The following is a 21,839-nucleotide window of genomic DNA, read 5'->3' as shown; positions in this document are numbered from 1 at the left end:
GGGCACAGTGACAGCAGCACAAAATGGATTTGAAGGAGTCTCTGGCAAATTAAGATATATCTCTGTTCCAACATACAAAACTCCCAGACAAGTTCCCCCGCTCATCCCCCAGTCCCAGGCCACCCACTCTGAGTAAGGAACTTTAACAACTTCTGTCAAAGACAGTTGCCATCTTTAACATGACAGTGGGTGGGAAACCCAAAGTGGTGAGCTGCCTCTTCCCTGGTCTCACCCTAGGAGACAGGGGTGTTTGCAGTTAAAAATACCCTTTCCCCTTTAAAACATGGAAACAGTCCAGGGTCAGCCTCCCACACACTTCCACTCAATTTCTGCCTCTGGTTATAAAACCTTGTGCCAAAAATAGATTTCAAGGGGATTTCATAGACATGTTCTCAGGCATAATTGCAGTGTTCCTGCAAACTTTGGAGAAATTCAATTTCAGTCTTTGAACACACACACTCTTCAAAGCCCTGCCTCCCAGGTATTAAACATCAGGAAGAGCTATGATTGATCTCTCTCTCTCTCCCTCTCCCTCTCTCCCTCTGGTTCTCCCACAACGCACGCAGGTGTCAGACGCAGCTGTTCTCAACGTGCTTCTGCCTGGTCGGTTTCAGCAGGCTACCTCTGCTCCCCTCCAAACTGTCCGGCCACTGGTTTGCACACCTGCCCGGTCCTGGCTGGCTGTGCACCTGCTCTGGCTCCTCTCTGATCCTCCTTCCCACCTCTGCCCTTCCCTTCCCTTGCTTCTCCCGAACAAAGGCACCCCCAACACCCCCTCACTCCATTCTGATCCCGTTTGTCATTGCAGCCTCCCCCTTCCACCTCACACAAGTGCAGAGCTTGGAACGAGGAGGCGGCTAGAATTCAGCTGGCCCACCCCCTCTTAAGTTTGCAGAGGAAGCCTGGAGAGCCAGGCTGGGTGTGGGATGCAGTCAAGGGCAAATGTGTGGGTGGTGATCAAGGCAGAGCTGGAACCCAGGACTCCCACACCAAGGGAGTCGCCTCAAAATGTGATCACCCACCAGGCTCCGAAGCCACAGCAATAATGATAATAATTATAATAGCTCCACTTATTAAATTCTCCTTATGTGCCAGGCACTGGGTACATATTTAATTATTATCATCATTTTATAGATGGAGTAACAGCGATGGAGAAGCTAAGTGTCCCATCAAGGTCACAGCCATTAGCTGGCAGATCAGGGATGTGAGGTCAGGTCTGATGCCAAGGATCACGGTTCCTCAGGCCCACCCTGAATCTTGTTACAAGCACCTCTTCCACAGGGATGTTTTGCCCCCCTCATTGCACAGCGCCAAGCTTCTCAAGGCCCTCCTTGCCAGTTTACAGGCACCCCCCCTCCCGTTCACTCCACAGTCCACTGGTCTTAGGTGGGCCCTCGAAGGCCATCCCAGCCCCTTTGCGGAACGGAGCCAGCGTTTCAGAATAGATGTGCTTTCTCAGCCAAACTCCACCATTTCCCCGGCTCTGTGATGTCCGACAAGCAAACTCACCCTCTGAGTCTCAGTTTCCCCATCTACAAAATGGGTCAGGATGATCCATTTCATAGAGACACAGGAAAGAGTAGATGAAATAAATACAAGTATGATGCTCAGCACATAGGAGGCTCTCAGGAATGAGTCCTCTTCAGGCCTAGTTGGGGCCCTCACTGCCCCGTATCCACCACACTCACATCCAGTCTCAGAGCACACAGTGTTTTTCTCCACCACCCACCACTGCCCTTCACACTATCTGGTCCCTAATGGGCCTTGCTCTACTGTTCTGGGCTCCTACAGAGGCATTTACCTTCTATGACATGTCTAGTCAGAGCCACCATCCAGGCCGTAATTCTACACAATGCTTAGGCTCTAGAGTTCTCCCCACCGCCAAATTACAACATCTTTGAGGACAAAGCCATTCCTATACGCTCTGAAATACCTAAGCTACCCCCTGCCCCAGTCGACAGAGCACTGGCATTGTTGGTGCACAGAGATCTCAGGGTCCAATGCAGTCTCCAGAAACACCTACTGATTTGTTTCATTCTTTCACCCAACCCATAGTTTGCTCAATATCCACAGGGTGCCAAGCCCTGTGCTAGCCTGCAGAAGACACAGGAAGTCCCAAGCCCCTGTCCTCTCACAGCTCCCAGCCTAGCAGCGGAGCTGGGAGTGTGAGCACATAGTTGAGCAGACCCTGGGAGCTGCCTTCCAGTGGTCATTCCTTTCCTGGCTGGCAGAGCCCTGACTGTATTAGGCGTCTACCACTGCCTCTAACTGATGCAGAGACGAGTCCTGGTCCTTTAAAGCCCTCAGACACAGTCCCTTGGCAGTGATTGGTTTAGACACGGCCATGTGGCCCAATTCCAGCCAATGAGACAGAAGGAAAAGTTGGCTGGGGGGCTTCTGGGAAAGACTTCCTCCCTGATAAAAGAAACAGAGAGCTGCCTCTGCCTTCTGTCCCCTGGGTGCTGTGGCATCTTCAGGGGATGCTCAGGACAGCGGAATCCTTTTAGATGATGATAGCAGAGGAGAAGGACAGAAAAACTGTGGGTTTTGATGGCATGGAATGAACTGCTGAATTAACGGACTCCAGAGCTTTGGATCATGTGAGATAAGAAAGGGTCTTACTGTCTGTCAGTTGAGTCAGGGAATCCAATTCACCGAAGCCAGATGCAGGCTCCCTGGTTCAACAGTGAATACTCAAGAGTTAACACTCTGGTGATGGCCTGCAGGACATCTTTCTGAGCCCTGAGCAGTCTGCCTTACTCTGGGGGTGGGGAGGGGGCAACTGGGCTGGATGAGGAGCCACGAATAAAAACTTCACAAAGAAGTCACCTACCATCAGTCTTCCTTTCCAAGAGTGGGAAAGAGCTGGCTGCCAAGACGGGAGGCATGAGCTAGCCAGGGTGTGTGCAGGCGAAGGGTCTGAACTCTGCCGGAGCCCACACACTACAGACGGAGACAACAGCACCTTTGCTAGGTCCTCTCCAGGCCTCACTTTGTTCCTCTGTAAAATGGGGACAGAGACTTTCCTTGCAAGGTGGTGGTGGGGCTCTGATGTGCACATAAAAACACTTGTAATTACCTGGCTCCACTAAATCTTAACTGCCATCACAGTCAGCCTTTGCCTGGGAACTGGCTCACCCAAAGCTGGGACTGAGGGTCTCTAAAACCAGCTCCCTCCATGTCCTCCCCGTCTTCCACTACCTCAGCCTTCCAGACCAGCCACCATCTCCCTTTCATCTCCCCCCTCCTTGGGACCCTTTGCAGGCTGCCTTCCTGCCAGAAGTGATTCCTCTACCTGATCACACCATGGCTCTGATCTCTTCTTTCATCCCAAACCGTTTTGCCTGAGTTAGTCGACGTCACTTCTAGGAATGTGTCCTTAGGAGATGCCTGGACACAGCCCAGGGGTCCACAGACAAGACGTTCATCCTAATGGTGCCCCTAATGGCACAATTCAGGAACAACCGCCAGGAAGGGATCCATTAAATAAATTATAGCAGAGCCACTTATAAAAGACAAGGTAGAGAAATATTTACTACTATTTAAGACATCCATACTCTACTACTGAGTGTCAGAAAGTTAAAAAAAAATCTATCTATTTACCTATCAATCATAGAGAAACATCTAGAAGGACATTGTCTGGAAGGAAATGTTAATGGAGGTTAGCTCTGTTTTATGGCATTGCATTTGAGTTTTATTTTGTACTTTTGGATATCATTTGTAATTGTATAATCATTATGTAACAAATCTATAATTGGGAGGGGGAGCTATTTTTATTTTTTAAAGGGAAAAAGAAATAGAGAATTACAGCCAAGATCCACCTTCTTTGGACAATCACCTAAAATCATGTGTGACAGGATTGGAAAGTTTATGCTAGTTTTGCTGACTTGAAACCTCCACCGTGACATCCCACCCCTCCTTGGAAACTACCTAGAGTGGTGAGCTCACTACTGTGCCAGGCCACGCCCTAATAGCTAGAAAACTCTCTCACCCTGAACAGGACTCTCGCTCTCAGTCCTAATTCTGGTCTTCCATGCCTCACAGAACCAACCCAATGCTCCCCTCTCCCTCCATGCCCTCGTCATTGTCCACCACAGCCACTCATCAAGTGACGTGACTTTCTGGGGGATGCCCCATTCCGGGCAGAGCAGGGGCAAAGGCCTGGAGTTGCTCCAACACACACGGCCCATTTCGAGGATGCTGTGGACTTGTCCGGCAGGACCACATGAGACCAAAGCAGATGAGGCTGGGCTGAAATTGGTAAGGTTCCCATAATCTGTGCCACAACGACTGATCTTTACCTCACAGAGCAGTGGTGCTCACCCATTTTGTATCCACAACACCTTCAAACACTAAAATTTTAATCATTACGTGTGAAGGAATGAAAAGACTTAAACACATCTCTAGAGCTTCCCTGGTGGATCAGACAGTAAAGAATCTGCCTGCCTTGCAGTAGACCTGGGTTCGATCCATGGGTCAGGAAGATCCACTCCAGTATTCCTTCCTGGAGAATTCCATGGACAGAGGGCTACACATCTCTAAACAAGTTGTGGTTATTTTAGATTGTGCCCTACCTTGTGTCAGTCAGGACAGGACAGATTATGCTGCAGGAACAAATAAGAGCAAAGTGTCAGTGACTTAAGAGCGAAGGCTCACTTCTCACTGATTGCTGCACGTCCATCCTGCTTTGGCAGAGGGCTCTGCTCCGCATCATCTTCACTTGGGAATCAGACTAAGGGAGGCCCCAACTTCACGCTGCCTCAGTTGCCAACGCAGGAAAAGGAGACAGTGGCTAACCGCATTCTAGTTATTAAAGCTTCTATCCCGAGATGACAGATGTCACTTCTCAAATTTCACTGGCCAAAGCAAGACACACAGCTATAACTAATGACAGAACAGGCAAAGAAGCTCCATTAACCATCTACCTAGAAAGTAAGGAGCTTTACTTACTTTCTGTAGCACTTCTATAAATAATACAGCACTTCTGTAAATACTTCTATAGCACTAATGACTACCTCAATTAATACACTAAAATGAAGAGAGAAGAAGAGGGGTGGGTGAAGAAGAATAAAAGAGCAAAGGAAGGAGACGATACTTATGACCCAGGCTTTTTTGCTAAACACTCTACAAATCTTGATTGGACCCTCTTCACACCCTCACCCCTCACAGCTCATCCAGTTTCCTCAAACAGCATCCAAAGCACGTTTTTTTGACATCACTCACACGTCGATGGCCCAGCTGTGAGTTGTGGCCAGGAATCACCACTTAGGCAAGGGGGCCTCATCCCAGGATGTTGTTGTTGTTGTTGTTGTTGTTGGGGTGGGGGACAGTGACAGTTTGTGTTTGATAAGAGATCCATTCATCCAACACATTTATTAGGCACCTACTATGTACCAGGGCCTGAAAATGCAAATTTAAAGAAAGGAAGACCGTCATCTGTGCCACCTCCAAGAAGCATAGTGACAAGGGGGGCTCTGGCCGCTGAGGCTATTTCCCCTTTCTGGGTACCCCCTCCTTCCCCTCACATCTTCCTCTCCCTGACACATCACTCCTCTCCAGCCTCCCAGCCGCATGAAACCAGGAACAACGTCTTCGTACCAGAGGGTTTTCAGCTACCAGAGCAGGCACCATGCAGTGAGGCCAGCTTGGAACTGGAAACCCGAGAACCGGGATTGAGACCTGGCTCCATCAGTGAGTAACCACCTTATGGGGAGAGGAAGCTGGTATTTATGGAAGCATGTCATAGGGCTTGCTGTGAGGAAGACTGAAAGATACAAAGATATGTGAAAAGTTATCTAAGTTAAAAGATGATGATGGTGGTAACAGTAGCAACTGTGTGCCAGGCACTGTTTTAAGACTCACTCGTCTTAAGTCCTCTCATTCCTCAGGAAAGTACCCATGAGGTAGGCACTGTTGGTATCCTGTTTCACAGATGAGCAAACAGGGCACTGAAGCTGCTCAACTCCCCCAGGAAGCCAGAGACACAAATAGAAAGTGATGGCGTCAGGACGGTGGGGCAAGCAGGAAGGCTCAGGTGGAGATGCTACTGTGTATGCTTGGGACTGCTTTCTCCCTCAACGGGGATTGATTTTTCTCTCTCAATGTGGACTGAACAGTTGTCATTTGCTCCTTCTCAAGAACGTTCGATTCTTCAGAGCTGGTATTAACCTTGGGGCAGAGAGGAGTTCATTCTCGGCCCAAATCATTCACATTCACACAGTCTGGTTCACTGCCGTTGTGCGTGAGGCTGTGTCCTCCCTGAAAATACACTGGAGTCCTAACCCTGCACCTGTGAATGTGACCTTATTTGGAAATGGGGTCTTTGCAGATGTGATCAAGTTTAGATGAGGTCATCCTCAGTGAGGGTGGGCTCCATTCTAATATGACTGTTGTCCTTATAAGGACAGAGAGATGTGAAAATGAGACACAGACAGAGTGAGGGGCCAGGCATGTGAAGACACCAGCAGGGACAGCAGTCACGCAGTTACAGGCTTACGAGCAGCAAAGACTGCTGGAAACCATCAGGAGCTTTCCTACAGGTTTCAGAAGGTGCGTGGCCCTGCCGGCCCCTTGATTTCAGACTGCTAGCCTCTAGAACTGTCTTGCTCGCTCGCTTAGTCGTGTCCGACTCTTTGCGACCTCATGGACTGTAGCCTGCCAGGCTCCTCTGTCCATGGAATTTTCCAGGCAAGAATACTGGAGTGGGTTGCCATTTCCTCCTCCAGGGGATCTTCCCCACCCAGGGATCAAACCTGCATCTCCTGCATTGGCAGGTGGATTCTTTACCACTGAGCCACCTTGGAAGCAGCTCTAGAATGGTATGAGAATAGATTTCTGATGTTTCCAGTGTCCCTGCTTGTGCTAATTTGTGACATCAGCCCTGGGAAACGGATACAACTGTGTATTGAGTACCTACAGTTACAGGCACTCAGTGAGACAGCAACTCGGACCCTGACATGCTCAGTTTGGTGGATCTGGCTTAGTCCTAATTCTGCTCTAGGAAAAATAATAATAATAATAAGTAGTAGTAGTAGTAGTAGTAGTAGTAGTTCAAGTGACAGGACACATGAATTCATGGGTCTAGTTCAGATCCCTCCAATGCTGTGTGGCCTTGGAGAAGTTGCTTTCCCTCTCTGGGCCTGTCTTTTCACTCTTCTCTGCAAAACCAAGGAGTTGGCCCAGGTGCTCTTCAGAGGTTCTTCCTAGCTCTGTGAGCTGCTGGAGTGAGGGCAGGTGGGAAGCGGCAGAGAAAGCAAGGGCAGCCTCCCGTGCGCCTCCCTTCTGCCTCCTCCAGCGAGCTCCTGCAACTCTGCTCGTGCTAAGCACCCTGGGGCCAGATACCAGGCGACTGGGGCAGTCCTTACGCCCTCCAGCCTGCTGAAATCACTCTAACTAGCCAATCCTCAACCTGCTTCCTCTGTCTCGCCTGCTCCTTCCCATGGAAACCACAGGAAGGGCAGCTGCCGTGTTTTTCTCTGCTCCCTTGGCTTCCTGACTGACCCTGGTGCTTCCCATGTGGCTCTCGTGGCATGACATGCCCTGTCCTCGTGAGGGGCTGTGAGTCATAAACTGTCTTTTATGTCAGTCGTCTCCTGATCTGTTGGCCTTACCATACCTGTTGTTTTGTTGTTTAGTCACTAAGTCGTGTCCATTCTCTGTGAGTCCATGGACTGTAGCCCGCCAGGCTCCTCTGTCCATGGGATTTCCCTGGCAAGAATACTGGAGTGGGTTGCCATTTCTTTTTCCAGGGGATCTTCCTGACCCAAGGATCAAATCCATGTCTCCTGCATTGGCAGGCAGATTCTTTACCACCAAGCCACCAGGGAAGCCCCTACCAAACCTGAGTCACATAAAATCTACATTTTCAAACAGGGGCGACATCACCTACCTCATAGGATTGTCAAGAAGACTAAAGTAGAGAAACAAGGTAAGTGGTCTCACAAAGCATCTGGCACATGGCAGGGACTCTAGAAATGTTACTTGCTTTTCTCTCTTCCCATCACTATCTTTACCCTGCTGTCTTCCTGGCCCCCACCTCCACCCCCACCCTTTCTCTCTTCCTCTCTCCCTCCCAGGATGAGCTATATAATTTGTAGGATGTAGTGCAAAGTGAAAATGTGGGCTTCCCTGTTCAAAAGTTATTAAGGATTTCAATATGTGACCACAGAGCATTGAATCAAGTTGTGGGGCCCCTCTCACCACAGAATCCCACGTCATTACATAGGTCACACACCCATCTGGCCCTGCTCTGCCCCTTCCCTGCCTTCCATCAAGCTCTCAGTTCAGTTCAGTTCAGTCGCTCAGTCGTGTCCAACTCTTTGCGACCCCATGAATCGCAGCACGCCAGGCCTCCCTGTCCATCACCAACTCCCAGAGTTTACTCAAACTCATGCCCATCGAGTTGGTGATGCCATCCAGCCATCTCATCCTCTGTCGTCCCCTTCTCCTCCTGCCCCCAATCCCTCCCAGCATCAGGGTCTTTTCCAGTGAGTCAACTCTTCGCATGAGGTGGCCAAAGTATTGGAGTTTCAGCTTCAGCATCAGTCCTTCCAATAAACACCCAGGACTTATCTCTTTCAGGATGGACTGGTTGGATCTCCTTGCAGTCCAAGGGACTCTCAAGAGTCTTCTCCAACACCACAGTTCAAAAGCATCAATTTTTCGGCGCTCAGCTTTCTTCACAGTCCAACTCTCACATCCATACATGACCACTGGAAAAACCATAGCCTTGACCAGACAGACCTTTGTTGGCAAAGTAATGTCTCTGCTTTTTAATATGCTATCTAGGTTGGTCATAACGTTCCTTCCAAGGAGTAAGCTTCTTTCAGTTTCATGGCTGCAGTCACCATCTGCAGTGATTTTGGAGCCCCCAAAAGTAAAGTCCATCAAGCTCTACTGCTTCCCAAACCTTCCTAGCCTGATTTTCCAAACTCAAGGCCCTAAGTTTACCCCCTTTTCTGCTATTGTTCTCTGCTAATAGATTCAAGGTTTTAGATACCATAGAGCTAATAATTCCACTTCCTTAGCAGGGAGAGGAAAGGAGGCCAGTCTGAATTAGTGAAAAGTCTGAGAAATAAGACTTATAATTTTCTATATTACTAAAGAAGTTCAGTTTTATGACTTGCAGATTTCTATGGTGACAGAAGTGACATGGAGAGGAGGGGCGAGAGGAGGAAGTTCTACTGTTCTGGATGTGACCGAGCACACAGAAAAGATTTAACTTATAATGAGCACGTTCCTTATTTGCAAATGATGCTACTAAACACCGTGTCCCTTAAGTAGGTTAATATTCCTCTTGCCGGCAATCACTTTGCCTGGTGAAACCTTTCTGCTGCGAGAGACGCTGGTAAGATTCTTCTGCAGTGGTTCTACATAACAGACTGATTTCCCTGACCTTTCAGGCAATCCAGAGCATAGACTGGGCCACAGAAAATTCCCATCAAGGGGGAACCAGCACAACCAACTCTCTCTACCGCCTACTGTAGAATAGTCACATCTTCAGAGCACTCTTGTAAGATGCCGCGGCACACCAGCTCTGGATGCAGTCTTCGCTGGCTCTGCTGTTTCAGACCCAAATCTTGTCCTGTCACAGTTAGATCCAAACCTATTTGGGGATGGCAGCTCCAAACAGTTCACATATCCTACACCTCAAAGCCTCAGTTACCTGGGCCTGGAATGCCCTGCCCCCAACCGGACACTCCAAAAAATCCTAATTCAGGTTTCAAGCTCCAGCTCAAAGGTTCTGTCCTTCAGAAAGCTGCCTCAGACTCTTTCGGGCAAAATCTGTGTCTCCGTCTGCCCCTGCGGCACATCTATTACAGCATCTGTGCTCCTAACAGTCATCTGTGAGCTTCTTTGATAGAGTGAGAGCACCCGTGGGCCCTGGGTCTTGTCCATCTCTGGGGAGACACTGCGACTCAGCAGTCAAGTAGCAGACGGGGCCCCAGCCCCACCACTAACCAGCTGCATGCAGATGGTAGCGGCAGCTTCACAGCCCCGGGAGGATTAAGTCAGATGATAACTCGAAAGGGCTTAACAGAGCCTGGCAAAAAGCAAGCTCAAAAAAACACATTAACAGTTCTCCATGAACACTGGTGTATAAATACGAGGTCACAGGATGGCCACACAACCCGGTTTGGCTGGATCCCTGTCTATGTCCGAGGTTCTGGTGTTATCATTAATAATGCCCTCTCTCGTTCTCAAAATTATCTCGGCTTGGATGGCAAATTACATGGTCACCCTAGACAATTGGGACCAGGTCTCTTTTATTTACCAATGTCTCCCTGGCACACCAAACAGTGCTTAGTACATATTAAGTATTTAATAAAAACGTGTCAAATGAATGAATGTGTCTCTAGGGACTAGGAGGTGCCTGGCACCTGGAAGGAGCGTCATAACTACAACATATGGCTGATACTTCTCAGTCCTTCCAAGCACCCCTTGACTCAGAGAATGCGTGACTCAAGGCTAGGCAAGGGAATGAATGAATGAGTTCCTCCTGCCTTGTCTCTCTGCTGCCAATAGCAGCTCTGAGGGAAGGAAAGACATCGCACAGAGGTTGAGAGAAGAGTGGGTCAGAGAAGAGTGGGAGAAGGTGAGGCTGATGTTCGCCCATGAGACTGTGGGGGAAGGGGGTTGATCCTCCTGGAACTGCAGCAAGGCGCCCCCGTCAACATCTCCCAGTTAGAAACTAGGGACCATTCTTGCCAAGGAAGCAGCAAGAAATCACAGCCTACAGTAGCCAGACCAGTAGGTCCAGAGGGCTCTTGAGGGTCTGGGACTCCTGCCACCACTGAACATTCTACACAGGGCACAAGGGTTCAGGGTTCCAGCAGGTGCTGCCCCCTAGCAGCCCACAGAGCCACAGGGGAGAACCCTCTGAAATCTAGGTGCCAGAGCAGACTGGAGAGGATGGGAATGGTTTCTTCTCTTCTGAGCCCGGAAAGGAAATTTCACATGTTGGTAGCCAAAAAATTTTTGGAGACAGACCATGCAATAGGCAGGGTGGTAAGAACTTTAAGAACATTAACTTAGCCTTCGGAACAGCCCTGGGAGGTAGCTACCCCCATTTTACACATAGGGAAAGAGAGTCAGAGGGGAATTGACTTGTCAGAGATCACACAGCTAGTAAGAGACAGAACCCAAATTCCCCAGGAGTAGGAACCAAACAGGAGTACTCTCCTTCCCTCTCAAACCGTTTTGGGGAGGGGGGGAAAGCCCAGTTCTTGCTCCTTTAACAGGTTGGCGGTGTGACCTTGAGGTTGGATCACCCTCTCTGGGGCTCACCTCCCATCTTCAAGAAAAACGTTCTAGGATGCTAAGACACACCGGACGGCCAGGACATAGTCTCCTCCTGAGACCACAGGGCTTCAGGATGACCAGGCCCCAGGTGAGTCCAGGTGTGCGGAAACATATTGATCCACTTTGGGGCCTTAGGTGGGGTACCTGCCTTAGGTGGAGTCCTCTTTCTCAAGGACCCTTTGACGCTGGACTGAAAAATCAAGCTGCAGATCTGAGAGCCTGAGAAGAGTGTGGGGCTTCGGAGCCCTTGAGTCACCAGGTCGGGGGACTCCTGGTGCTTCAGGAAGGGCTGCGGGCAGGGTGAGGGGCGCCAGGGAAGAGCAAGGCTGGAGATGCAGAGGGCCCCTGGCAGAGGGTCCTGCGGCGCTTGGGCTCTTAGCGCTCAGAAACCGCCTGTGCGGAGGGGGGCAGCCCCCAGCCCTGGGTCAACGTCCACCGCTCCGCTCCTGTCCCTGGCCTGCAGATATCCGGACCTGGAGGAAGGGGGGACCCCGCAATACTGGGGAGAAGCTAGGCAGAGAAGTCAGAGACAGCTGGGAAGGAAGAAATCGGGGGGTTCTAACGCCTTGGACGACCCTGGCCCCAGTTCCGGGGCTGTTCGGAGCCCCGGAAAGTTTGCGCGCGTCAGGCGGACGGCGCGCCCCCTCCCCGAGCCTGCAGGCGCCGGGTCCGCAGGCGCCCACCCCGGCCAGCCCCGCCCGCGCCGGCTGCCCGCTCAAGGTCACCGCTGACAAGACGCCTGCCTCCGCGGGGCGAATGGACCCGGGACGCGCTCCGGCTCGGGCTCTGGTCGGGCAGTGGTTCCCGGGGAGGAGCGCCCGAGGAAGGGAAGCCAGCCGGGAGGAAGAGAGAGACCGAAGGAGAGGGGAGGAGGCCCGGAGCCCCGGGCCCGGCCGCCCCTGTCTCACCTGCGCCGGCTCCGCAAGCGAGATGCTGCCGCTGCCGCTGCCGCTGGTGCGCGCCCGGCCCGGCCCGGCCCCGCTGCGGCTGCGGCTCCTCTGCCGCCGCTGCCCCGCGCTTGCCTCGCCCCGCCGCCCCGCCGCCGCCCGCCCGTCGGCCTCCCTCCCACCGCCGTCGCCTCTGCCGCCGCTGCACTGCGCTCTGCCCGCCTCCTTCCCTCTCTCCCTCCCCTCCCGCTCCCTCCTCCCCCGCGCGCTCCCCCTCGGCCCTCCCCAAACTCCGCACAGAGAGCGTCCTGCGGGACCCGGAGCTCGCGGTCCAGCCCGCGCCCTCCCCCGCGCGCGCGCTGGGGGGCCCGGGGAGCGGGTGTCCTGCCTCTCCCTGGCTCGGTCTTCAGGTACCTCCATCAGCACCAGCTCCTTACCGCCCCCGCCCATCAGCCGGGCCCTTGGAGTAACCCTTTTCCCTGGGTCAGGGTACCCCAATCCCCCATTCCCAACACGCAGGAACCCAAGGCTGGGGTCATGCAGTGTGAGATTACTGAGGTGCGGACGGGGTATACGGGGAGACCTAGCTTTGGGGGAGAGGGCTGGCTGGAGCAATCCTGGGGTGTTGAGCCCGAAGGCACTCAGACTGGGAGACGAGATGGGGGTAGGGCAGGGGCACCTGTTGGCCCCCAGCCTCCAGCCCTGGCTGGGCCTAGGGCCTAGAGGAGGCCGGCACAGAGGAGGAGAAAGGTGGACGCCCCAGGCACACACTGAAGTACTTCCCCAAAGCAGGCTTCCCCTCCTTGGCACAAGCCCCAGGTCGCTGAAAAGCCTAGCTCCACCAGGAAGCTGGGCCACCTGACTCCCAGTGCCTGGGTCTGCTCCATGCCATCAATTAATCATGCCCGCTTGCTTATTTATTTATCGGCTTTATAAAAAGCCAAATGCACTGCTCTGCTCACAGGAAGAGAGAAGAAGAGGGGCCCCGGTGGGGCGGGGGCAGGGAGGGCAGAACCCTGGTAACCACCCACCCGCCCCCAGGCTTTGGTCTGTTGAAACAGGAGCTGGGGCCTGGGGAGACCCTGGGCTCTGGGTGTCTGGAAAGCCTGCTTCCTAGGAATGGCTGGGATCTTGCTACCCTTTGCAGGAGCCAAATGCACAGTGGCCTGTGCTCTGCGGCCCTAGGATGGGGCAGAGGATATTCACTCTCAGGGGCTTAGGCGTAGAGCGAAGAGAGGGGGCCAGCGAGGCCTGAGGGAAAGGAAATCCGGCAGGTGTGAGAGGAGGTGTCTCCAGGCTCTTGGCTCAGAGCGCTCCGTTCTCACTGCTCCAACTTGGCTTGGCAGGCATCACTGCATCTCCTGCTTCAGGCCTGCCCTCTCCCGCGGGTGCCCGGAGGACATCTCCGCACGGACACCCCACCTTCCCCATCCCAGTGAACGGCACCGTGGGCCTCCAGGTGACCGGCTCCAGGCTCTCCCATCTCCAAGTCCTCACTGAGGGGGCCTCCACAGTTCCCCCTGGAACCTGTTGAAGGGCCCCAACACCTCTCTTCTGGATTCTCACAGTGCCTCCTGTGACACTAGGTTTCATGACGTCAGACATGGTTCACGGCTGCTCCTGCTCTAAAACCTTCCATAGTTCCCCAGTGCCCTTAGAAGTTCCATAGCTTCAGACTGCCATTCCAGGTTCCCTGCCTTGGCCCCAAGTGCCCTTTCTACTCCGTTCCCACCTTGGTTACCGGCGCCCCTCGTGATGTATATTTAGCCCCATACCACATCTCTCTCTCTTCTTCTTCATGGATGGAAATGCCCTTCTCCCTCTCAATCAATTCCTGTCCAGTCATACTGCCAAGGCTCAGCTTCAGTTACTATTTATGAAAACTTCAGAAACCAGCAGTTAAGTTGAAAGGCAAAACGGAGAGGTGTGAAAAGCTGCAAAAGGTGAGGCAACTCAGTGCAAAAGTAAGGAGCACCACAAAAGTCCTAATGACAAAAGTCATCAGTTGGGTGACCTTGAACATGCCCTCAACCTTTCTGAGCCTGTTAGTTTATTTTTGTGCGTGCTAAGTTGCTCGGTCATGTCTGACTCTTTGTGACCCCACGCGAGACTGTAGCCCGCCAGGCTCCTCTGTCCATGGGATTCTCCAGGCAAGAATACTGGAGTGGGTTGCCATTTCCTTCTCCAGGGATCTTCCCGACCCAGGGATTGAACCCATGTCTCCTGCATTGGCAGGTGGGTTCTTTACCACTAGTGCCACCTGGAAAGTCCTTCCTACCTTTATATTTATTTAAAGGGTGATAATTCCATAGCCTTCTCCATGGTAAACACACACACACCCAAAAAACAGTAGCTGTTGTTATTCTTCACATCTATTGTGTGCTAAGGCCCTGGGATTTACAAAGATGACTTGGTAGGGATTCGAAGGACAGGGGAGAGAATTGCCTATGTGCTGGGCTGTGCTTAGTCGCTCAGTCATGTCCGACTCTGCGACCCGATGGACTGTAGCCCGCCAGGCTCCTCTGTCCATGGAGATTCTCCAGGCAAGAATACTGGCATGGGTAGTATATCCCTTCTCCAGGGCATCTTCCTGATCCAAGAATCAACCCAGGGTCTCCTGCATTGCAGGTGGATTCTTTACCACTTGAGCTAGCAGGGAAACCTGAGAATGCCTATAAGGACCAGCAATACTGAGTGAGGTGGGCTGGTTAGGACTTACAGCTCTCTCCTTTGGAATCTCTCAATTAGAAAAAGCAACAGTCTCTGTGCCGTGACAAATAAGAACTGACACTGGCTCTACTGGGGGAGGTAACAAGGAATGGTGGGGACTGTGGCAATCTGCCCAGTCAAATGGATATAGCCACCACTCAGCTCCACCTGACCGTGGCCAAGCCAGGATGGGAGTCTAAACTGCCGGTTTTCTATTTTTTTTTTTTTTTTCAAGAGAAGCTGGACATCTGGATTTTTAGGCTCATATTCTTTATCTGTAAATGTCATCAAAGTTTTTTTAAAAATTTAAAACCCTGTGAGGAGCAAACACAATATAGCTGTGGTAGGTTTTTTGGCCAGCAGGCTGGTAGCTTATGACCTCTGTATTAGCAGGAGAAAGATCAATGTTATCTATTTACACAGAGGCACACACAGGCCCCTTCTCTCTCCCCCAGAATATGTTCATGTCCACCTAAGAGGCACACAGGGTCATGGGAGTGGAGAGGACAGGATGGGGAGGGGGTTCGGGGGGCACATGGGATCCTAGACAACCCCCCCTCTGCTCGCTGAGCCTCAGTTTCCTCATCTGAGAATGGGGGGGGGGGAGGACTTGCTCGGCTGTGGCAAAGTTTACGTGAGGTGACAAGCATGTGACAAGTGAGGACACAGGGTTCCAGTGACAACACAGAAGAGCATCTGGTAGCGAGCGAGCTTTGGCAATCTGGATGCCCAGAAGTCCCACTCCACTAAAAATAGGGCCCTTCCTGCAACTTAAAGACTTCTTGAGTGATGGGACCGACAGCAAAATAAGGTGGGAAACGACCACTTCCCTCTCTCTACTGGACCGGGAAGAAGAGTCAAAGAGACTGGGAGTTGACCGACACTTGGGCACGTCACCTCTGAGTTCGCAACAAGAAGAGAAAGAAGCATGGGTCCCCCGGGGGTCTGTTGTGAGGCAGGGGCCAGAAGTAGCCGAGAGCAAAAGTGACGAAAGACTGCATGATCCTGGGACCACGTGAAAGTCCCCCAAAAGTGAGTTTGCTGGGAGGAGAGTAAAGCCGACTTTTATTTCCCAGGCCCCCACAATGACTGCATCTTACTATTTTTAGTCTCAGTAGAAGTCACTCAGTGTACACACACACCAAATGATAGTCCAGGGGGGAGCGGAATAAATCGATGAGCAAGGTCTTCGACAGACAGAAGCCACCTTTCAAAAACTGCCTCCTCTTGGACAGATTTTTATCTCATCTACCTGGAGAATTTGCTTCCGGAATCTCTAAGGAGATTGCTGGACTGACTCAGGTCAGGGTCAGAATCTCCAAGGAGAGAAGGCTGAAGACCTCCTGCCCCACCCCCATCCTGTCCTTTAGAAGCTCCAGCAGCAACTCTGGGCTAAGCAAACTGTTTATTGAGCAGGGGAGAGGAAATGGCAAGCCAGTTCCCTCCCATTAAGGGTCTCTAAATGCAGCTGGGAAAACCCAACTCCCCAAATACAGGGCAGGTTGATGGATAACACTTGAAGCATCAAGTGCCACCAAGGGGAGTTTCTCTGGGGAAGATCGGGAGGGCAGAGAAAACATTCTGTGTATCCCCTGTACGTTTCAGGCTCTGCCAGAATCTTTTACACTAACCATCTCCCATGTTTTATTTGTGCCGTTTTAAAACCTAAATGAGAAGGAAAAACACCCCGTGCTGAGGCAGCCGGGGAAGAGATGATTAATTCTCAAGACAGCCAGTGAGGAAGACTTCGGAGGTGGAATTTTACCGGGTTTTGAAGCAAGAAGACCAATGACAGAAACAGTTGCTGAACTCTAAAAGTGTCGATTACTCTTCTTAGAATTTTGAATAGCCTGGTTTCATCCTCCCAATGAGCCTAGCAGGCAGGTATTTGTTAGCAGGTGCTGCTGGCGTGCCACCCTGCCCTCCACCTTGCGGGTACACCCAGCCTCTGGCTCTCTGGGGGCTGGCTTCTCACACCTGCACCCTTCTCCAGAGGATATGGTCCTTGGCTGATGGGAACCACTAGGTAGCAACAGCCTACCTATATGGTGCAAGTCACCCCCCAGGGCTCCCCAAGGGCTGAGGCTGAGGGTGCACTTGTCCTGAACCCTGAACCCACGTTTGCCAATTGCCTTTCCCTTCCCTGTCCTGCCCTCATCCTTCCCCGGCAGGTTATTCCGGGGGGCACTCCCTCCCTCAGTAAATTCCATGCACGAGCATGCCCATCCCAGGCTCTGCTTCTGAGGAACCAGACCTCAGACCCTTTTCTTATTCCCATTTTGCAGTTGAGGAAGTGAAGGCACTGATCTTGAAGAAGGAAGAGTCAGATCATGGGCCTCTTCTCCATCCGCAGAAGGATTTTTCTAAGGGGACAAGGGAGCATGTCAAGGGGTCATGTCAGAGAGACAGACGAGAGAGACGGGTCTGAGGTGGATGGAGTGTGGGTGCGTCAAGTGAGAATGGGCAGAGAGGAAGGAAGGATGATGGCTATGCAGTCATTGGCCCCACCTGAGCACTCATCCATCTGTTTATCTGATGTGTGTGCTGGGTCCTTGGGGCAGGATTCAGAGATGAATGTGTAAGAATCCTTTTCCTCAAGAGGGGCTGGTGGGATGGGAGGGGATCAAGGAAGCAAGATAGACTCAAATCCAAATGCTCAGCAAAGCAAAATCAGACAATGGGAGCTGGTTCCACAGTAAGAGAAGGGAGGCACAGAGTGAGACAGAAAGAGGAAAGGTGGAAATAAGGGAAACGTGGTCAACTCCATCTCTGTGAAGGAGAACGACTCTTGGGCTGACCGTGGACCAGCCTGGCCAGGAGGGACAAGTCTCTTCCCCCGTGTTCTTGTTGTTCAGTCGCTCAGTTGTGTCTGACTCTTTGCGACCCCGTGGGCTGCAGCACGCCAGGCTCCCCTGTCCTTCACCATCTCCCAGAGTTGCTCAGACTCATGTCCTTTGAGTCAGTGATGCCATCCAACCATCTTGTCCTCTGTCGTGCCCTTCACCTCCTGCCTTCAACTCTTTCCCAGCATCAGGGTCTTGACTATAGGCTCAATAAATGCCAGCATGGCTGCTGGGAAAGTTAATGCAGTTGGAGGCAGGAAGCCCCGGTCAGGGCAGGAACTGCAGCGCAGGCTGGGGAAGGAGAGGAGGGTTCTCAGGCCACAGCTACGGATGGTAATGTAGCAGAGAGACCAGATGCGTCGGCAGGATTTGGGAGGGCAGGATAGAGCCCCCAGGAATCTGACAGCAGTCCTGCCAGGGATGACCCTCCTACAGAGGAATGCCCTCACAGAGTCAGAAGGTGCAGCAAGTAATCTCTGGGGTTTCCTCCAGCCTGGACCTAGGACAGGGATCCACACCAGACCTGGAAGCTAGCAGGGCCCCAGGAAATGAGAGCAAGAGGGTGTGGGTGAGGAGAGCTGCCAAGCCTGGGGGGAGGGAGGAGGGAGGCCTTCTCTCCTATAAATATGTGGTCTTTAAATGTCGGCTTGGGAGAAAACACAGCAACCTTTTGAGGGTGAGAGTCTGAGTGGCATCTGAAAAAGGTGCTGGTGGTGCCCCACCGCATCCCCCCAGCAAACGCAAAGTCCTTGCTGAGAACGTCTGCCTGACTGTGGGAGTGCCAGCCCACACGGGGGCAAGGCAGACAGGCTGGAGGGCCATCCCCCACCCCACCCCGCCCGGGAGCAGCCTTCACTTGCTGCTGATGGGAGCCGGGCTGTGAGCTCTGCGGCCCCCACACACACAGCGGGCAGGATAACTCTGAGCCCGCCGGTCTCCACCCGCTCCCAGGCCATCTCAGTGGGAGTCAGCTTTGCTGGTCCCCGGAGTGAATGGTTTGATGAGGACACTTTGCTGGCCTCCTTCTCATCCCTTCCCTGTCTCACTTCCCTAGCCCCACCTAGTTTCCTGGAGTCATCTCCCAAGTGAGCTACTCAAGCTTGAATCCTGGTCTCAGGATCTACTGGGGGAACCCAAAGTTGGAAAGCATCATGGTGTCACTTGAGGGGATATAACATCACAGGGGCCTTGCAGTCAGAGGACCCAGCTCTGGCCTTCACCTGGACCAGGTATTTAACTTCTCCAAGCATCCATCTCCTCATGCTTAAAATGAGGATGGGGTGATAATTGTGACTGCCTCATACATTTCATGTGAGCATTCATTCATTTCACAAATATTCACTGAACGCCTACTAAGTACCAGGCACTGTTCGAGCTCTAGGGACACAGCAGGGAACAAAACTGAATTTCTGAGCTTGTGATGTTTACCTTATTGAGGAAATCAGATACTAAATAAATATATAATATCAGGCAGTGATAAATAACCAAGGAAAAAACTAAAGCTGGATAGAGAATGATGGGGGTTATTTTAAATGTAAGTAAATTAAATGAGAGAATTCATACCATATTGAACATATTGCAAGACATACAATAATCATTCAATAAATGTTTGCTAATAAAATCTCCAGGCTTCCCTGGTGGCTCAGTGGTAAACAATCCACCTGCCAATGCAGGAGACCTGGGTTCGATCCCTGGGTTGGGAAGATCCCCTGGAGAAGGAAATGGCAACCCACTCCAGTATTCTTGGCTGGGAAATCCCATGGACAGAGGAACCTGATAGGCTACAGTCCACAGGGTTGCAAAAGAATTGGACACTACTTAGCAACTAAAACAAGGACAATAAAATCTCTACCACCATTGCCACCATCACCTTTTCTTCCCACCCACCCATGCCATTTGCTCATTGACTCAGATAAGAAATGTATGTATTGGTTCTCCTCAAGGCCTGACTGTCTGTGGGGTGCTGAGGATACTGTGGTGAGGAAAACAAGCATTATGGTGACTTTCGTGGACTCATAGTCTAGTGGGGGAGAATAATAACAAATAAAAGTAAATATCGTTAGATGTTTATATGCTAAAGTCAGTACCCGTAAGGGAGAACACAACACACACAGCAGAGTGAGAGAAAGGATGTGAACAGCATGTGCTGAGGTCCTGGGGTAGGGTAGGAAAAGGACAAGAGGAGGAATCAGAAGGAAGGGGGATCAGGCAGAGCAAAAGGGATCGTGGACAGGAAGAGGGAAGTGGAGGACAGACCATCCCAAGCCACTCTACCATTTATCAAGTGCCAATCAATATGTCAGCCTCTGTTTTAAGCTCTTTGTGTGTATTATCTCATTAGACCTCAAGCAACGCCTTGAGCTGAGTATCTTTATTATAAATCTTATACTCCCAAAACCCGAGTCTCAGAGAGGCAAAATGGCTTGTCAAGGCCAGAACCTGAATCCACGTCTCTCTGACTCCAGGGCTAAACTAGAACAATGATCTCCATCTTCATGTTAAAAGCACCAAGGACCAGAGGTTCACGATATTGCCATGGAGGTAAACTGGGTTTTGAAAGCTACACAGGATGTCTCCTGTTTACTGCGGTTGCACACAAATCTACAATTATTTCAAAATAAAAAGTTTAAGGAATTTTTTGAAAAACAACAGGAAGCCATAGAGAGTTCTTAAGTGAGAAGTTGTCCTGATCAACAACAGCATTTTTATAGGATCCCATTGGTTTCCCCGAGGACCAGAGTGGGGAGCAGTGCAGAGGCACTGAAATGATCACGTGAGAGATGACATTGGCTTGAATCTCGTGTGGGGGGGAAATACAGGGAATTAAGAGATGTTTGGGAGGTTTGTGGTGCCTCCCATAAATGGTTTGGCTGGGAGGCAGGGTGAGAGAGAAGACTGGGAGGCTGATGGAAGATCAGAGAAATAGGCTCAGACTCCAGTTCTTAGCCCAGAGTCTGACGTTCCAGGGACCTAGGGTGCCGTCACTTCCTTGGGGCTCAGTGTTGTCAGGGGTGAAACGTGGGGATGAGGTGCACCAGGCAGCTTCCAGGGAGGCCCAGCTGGAGGAAGTGCCACACGGCGCTAACCTCTGCATCAGGAAAGAGATGCGTGGGCCAGAAAGGCTCCCTGGCGCACAGCCTGTCACCCTGAGCACCATGCTGCCGGTGTTCTGTCTGTCCGTGCAGGCTCCCTCCTGGAAGCTCAGCTCTCCCAGGGCAGATGGGAGTCATCGCGGTCCCCTGACCCTGGACTCAGGGGCTGGATGGGGAACAGCTCCTACAGTGGCCTGGTGGTTAATGAGAGCTGATGGTCGTAAACTGACCCAGACTTACAGAAGGATCTCTAGGCTCAACAGAAAAGGCTTTTTCCATCGCAGTCTCCAGTGCAGACTGGACTCCCAGGACAGGGCAGAGTGCCCTCCTCGTCACGTTGACAGAAGAAAGAATAACAGGCCTCCCAATCCCACGTTCTGCACAAAGGGAGGGAACACCCCCCCACCCACCGAGACAGGAGGATTGGGTCCATGGGCTGAAGTTCGAAAGGGGAAAGGAGAGGCCCATCTCTGGGGGCTCTTGAGTGTCTAAGGTCCAAAGAGGAGCACCCAGCCCTGAAAAGACACCCAAGTTCACTGCAGAATCACCGGTCCAAGGCCCAAGACATCTGGGAGGAGTCCGGGAGAAATGCCAGAAGGTTGGAGGCAGGGGAATTGTGTCTCAATTTTCAAACAAGGGAAAAGGTGACGTCCAGGAAACTACAGCTCTGTATGCTCACAGGTAACCCTTGTGATGAGACGGATGAATGTGGGTGTCAGTGGCCGGCCCCATGCCAGGCCCCACCCCAAGCAACCTTGGGTGAGCAGTTATACAGGGCAAGACCCTGTTTTTACTGAGCTTGCAGTCTGTCAGAGGCATTTGGGGTATTAAGGGCAGAGGGGAAAGGAGGTCCCATTTGTTTAAGGATCTTGAAAAGCATCACGAGGAGACGGGTTTAAGTTGGATTCATCCTGTGAAACCTCAATCATTAAACCAGTGTGATACTGGCAAATAAGGAGGCAGGCATACCAATGGAACAGAAGAGAAAGTCCAGAAACAGGCTCAAA

At 51.7% G+C, this 21,839-nt stretch overlaps 1 protein-coding gene across 12 annotated transcripts in view; it reads right to left on the bottom strand.

Annotated features, from left to right (window-relative positions):
* Positions 1–12,357, bottom strand: part of ATP2B2 (ATPase plasma membrane Ca2+ transporting 2) — a 368,357-nt gene extending 356,000 nt beyond the window's left edge. For 7 of the 12 annotated variants that reach the window (XM_070463323.1, XM_070463327.1, XM_070463328.1 and 4 more), the window contains exon 1: positions 12,210–12,356. The gene's annotated coding sequence lies outside the window, so the exon portion shown is untranslated. Of the gene's footprint in view, positions 1–12,209 lie in introns of all 12 variants that reach the window. The other 5 variants (XM_070463331.1, XM_070463334.1, XM_070463335.1 and 2 more) reach the window with 2 other exon arrangements.
* Positions 12,358–21,839: the final 9,482 nt, after the last annotated feature.

This window comes from Odocoileus virginianus, unplaced genomic scaffold (assembly GCF_023699985.2).
Source record: "Odocoileus virginianus isolate 20LAN1187 ecotype Illinois unplaced genomic scaffold, Ovbor_1.2 Unplaced_Contig_2, whole genome shotgun sequence".
NCBI classification, from domain to species: Eukaryota; Metazoa; Chordata; class Mammalia; order Artiodactyla; family Cervidae; genus Odocoileus; species Odocoileus virginianus.
The sequence above is the reverse complement of the archived record's forward strand: the minus strand, read 5'-3'. Positions and strand labels throughout refer to the sequence as shown.